This window comes from Aegilops tauschii, chromosome 5 (genome assembly GCF_002575655.3).
Source record: "Aegilops tauschii subsp. strangulata cultivar AL8/78 chromosome 5, Aet v6.0, whole genome shotgun sequence".
In the NCBI taxonomy this organism is placed as follows: Eukaryota; Viridiplantae; Streptophyta; class Magnoliopsida; order Poales; family Poaceae; genus Aegilops; species Aegilops tauschii.
This window is the reverse complement of record NC_053039.3, coordinates 491,433,613-491,437,450: the sequence shown is the minus strand read 5'-3', so window position 1 is coordinate 491,437,450 and position 3,838 is coordinate 491,433,613.

Below are 3,838 nucleotides of genomic sequence, written 5' to 3'. Positions count from 1 at the left end.
AGTGGAACTCTCAATGAAAGCACCAATGTCGATGTCAAAACCAGCGGATCTCGGGTAGGGGGTCCCGAACTGTGCGTCTAAGGTCGATGGTAACAGGAGACAGGGGACACGATGTTTACCCAGGTTCGGGCCTCTCTATGGAGGTAATACCCTACTTCCTGCTTGATTGATCTTGATGAATATGAGTATTACAAGAGTTGATCTACTACGAGATCGTAATGGCTAAACCCTAGAAGTCTAGCCTGTATGACTATGGTAATGAGTATCTGTGTCCTTTCCGGACTAAGTCCCCCGGTTTATATAGACACCGGGAGGATCTAGGGTTACACAAGGTCGGTTACAAAGGAAAAGAATCTACATATCCGGTCGCCAAGCTTGCCTTCCACGCCAAGAAGAGTCCCATCCGGACACAGGTGCAGTCTTCGGTCTTCGTATCTTCACAGCCCATCAGTCCGGCCCATGGCTAACAGGCCGGACGCCTGAGGACCCCTTAGTCCAGGACTCCCTCACCCTGCGTCGGTAACTTCATCGACACCGTCACCATGTCGTCGTGCTGACGGAACTCTCCCTCGGCCTGAGCTGGATCAAGAGTTCGAGGGACGTCACCGAGCTGAACGTGTGCAGATCGCGGAGGTGCCGTGCGTTCGGTACTTGATCGGTTGGATCGCGAAGACGTTCGACTACATCAACCGCGTTACTAAACGCTTCCGCTTTCGGTCTACGAGGGTACGTGGACACACTCCCCCGCTCGTTGCTATGCATCACATAGATAGATCTTGCGTGATCGCAGGTAATTTTTTTGAAATACTGCGTTCCCTAATAGTGGCATCCGAGCCAGGTCTATGCGTAGATGTTATATGCACGAGTAGAACACAAAGAGTTGTGGGCGATAATAGTCATACTGCTTACCAGCATGCCATACTTTGATTTGGCGGTATTGTTGGATGAAGCGGCCCGGACCGACATTACGCGTACTATCGGGGATATACCCCGCGGTATGACCCGGCCGAAGATATGATCCGGCTGGGACTTGGTGTTCCATTGGTGACCCGGCAGATTGTTTAAGCTGTTTAAACCGGCGGACAGTTAAGCAGGGTAAGCCGGTGGACAGTTAAGCAGGGTAAGCTGACGGACAGTTAAGCAGGGTAAGCCGGCAGAGATAGTTAAGCATGGTAAGCCGGCAAACAGTTAAGCCAGACAGTTAAGCCAGATAGTTAAGCCAGACAGTTAAGCAAGACAATTAAGCCAGACAGTTAAGCCAGATGTTAAGCTGGCAGATTGTAAGCCGGCAGATTGTTTAAGCCAGATGTTTAAGTCAGACTGTGACAGACTCGCCTAGGGTTAATAAGCCCAAAACGTTAAGAAGCCCATGGAGAGAAGCCCGTGAAGAGAAGTCAGAATAGTTAAGTCTTAAGTCCGAGTTGGACTCTACATGTAACCCGCCCCTTCAACTCATATAAGGAGGGGCAGGGCACCCCAAGAGGGAGAGAGAAAATAAGCTTAGGGCTAGACATAACTAGGAGAGCCGGTTTACGGCGACTCCCTCATGATGATAATGAGACCTAGCCACAAACAACATGTAGGGTTGTTACCGGATGATGTTTCCTGGGGCCCGAAGCTGTCTAAATCTTTGTCTTGCGTGTTGCGTCTCTCGATTCCGATCAACCCCTTCAAGCTACCGCGTAGATGCGTTGGCCTCACGACTAAGTCCTCATACTAGGACATCTGCCGTGACAATTCCACAACAGTTGGCGCCCACCGTGGGGCTGGCGCACGGTGGTGTTGATTTCTTGGAGGGATCTCTCATAGGGATCGAGAAGTTTGCAAGTTTCCGGATGAAGAAGAACCTGTTTGAAAGGATTTTGCATCAACTTCAAAATTCATCGATCCAGATTTACAATAGGTGGAGTTTAACGTTAATCGCTGCAATCCACCGAGATGAGCAACCATGTCAAGTCAATCTGTGTCCGGGTCAAACAACCACGGCCCGGAAGGAAGAACCAGGGTGGACATGGCCTCGCGTAATCTCCGTCGGTGAATCGCCACCACCGCAAGCCATCGTCACCGGGGACGCCTCTGCTCAGCCTTGCTCAGCCTCTGACACATCGTCGCGGTTGCCTAGCGGCCGCCCCGATCTCAACTCGTCACTCGAAGAGCTGGCCTCGTTTCGGTCGAATCCAAACCGCCGTTGTAAGCCGCCTCGTGGTTCCAGGATCCTCGTCTCCATGGCCCAAATCGTCTCCGGGTTGCTTCCGGGCTGCTCCAAGCTGACCTGTCACTTCTGCATCCGTGGCCTCGAGCGGTATCTTGTTCGGCCTCGTCAATTCGTCGGTCACCATGGATCATCTAAGACTACCATGACCCAGAGGATACAAACGGGGAGTGACCAATTCGCCGGGTTGAACTGCCATCTCCATGACCTCGCGTAAAGCCTCGAGCTGCTGCCTCCGAATTGACTTCAAGCCGCCGACGACGCAAAGCTAGCATTAGCTATGCTGGCCTGTCGAGGCAAAAAAGCGAGAAAATTACATCTACAGTAACTGAACTTGACTCTAGGGTTCACTTAGGTCACTGTATTCACGAAATCACAAGTTACGGTCACCGGGCTCGCTGAACCGGGTCACTATACGGTAACCCATACCATTTCGGCTCGTATCACGTGCACGTGGACGAATTTGACAAAAAAAAGCTTCAACTTGCCAGCTATACAGGACACGTCGAGGGTTTCTTCATCCTCTCCCCTCCCCTGTCGATTCACCTCTCGTTCCCCTCATCCGACTGCTAAATCCCTAGCGCAATCTCTCATCCCCTCCCCTGTCGCTTGGATCCAACAGTCCCATGTCCGGCACGGGTAGCTCATTGGGGCCGGTGCGGGTTGGCTTCCTTTGATCCAATGCCCTGATTGCAAGATTCGCCAGATTAGGCGGTTTGAGTCCACCACTGAAAAGCATCCTGGGTGGATCTTGTACAAGTGTATGAATCATAAGGTTAGTACAAGAACATTGACTGGATGTTGTTCTTCATTTGATTTTTAGATTTGTTCTTGATTTGATTTTGAGATTTGTTCTTGATTTTGTCAAATAGGTAGGGAAGAAACCTTGCAACTTTTGGCACTGGGAAGCTAGTTACATTGATTATTTGAAGGTAAATGGACATCTGAGAGGTGAATCTGTGGATAGTAAAGTAGTAGAGATGAAGAAAAAGAAGAACACGACAGAAGTGGATCCTGAAGATATGCTGAAGATGCTGCTGCTGCTAAAATCACTTCCAGGAGATGTTACAGACTTGGTTGCTATAATGAAGATAGCAGTTGTACTGCTATTTGCAATTCTCTTTGTGTTAGTGTTAGTTCTAGTTAGGATGTGATTGTTGTCAATGTTGGCAATTGCTAAGTAAGAAGGAGACTTTTGTGTTGTTTGATGTCAGTGGTAATAGAAACCTTTGTGCCAGTAATATTTGTGGAGACAACTTTGCTGTTGGAAATTAGAGAAGTGGAAAATGTTTCTTCCCTTACTGAACATGCATTTAATAACATGTTGAACACTGACAAGAAGGAATAAGACTAAAATTTGAAAATTTATAGTTGATAACACATAACAGTATTGAACTGAACATGCATTTTACTGTTGAACAAATGAAGAACATGAATTTGATAACACCATTTCTTTAGCATAACAGAAACTGGTCATTCATAGCTCCTTGATAACACACATAAGTATTTCAAAAGCATACAGTACTGAAAGGTTCACAGTTTAGCATGTCTTAACATCTAGAAATTGCAAAATACTTCATCCATTGCATTAAATGGTCATTCAGGACCTGAATTCATCAAACATGT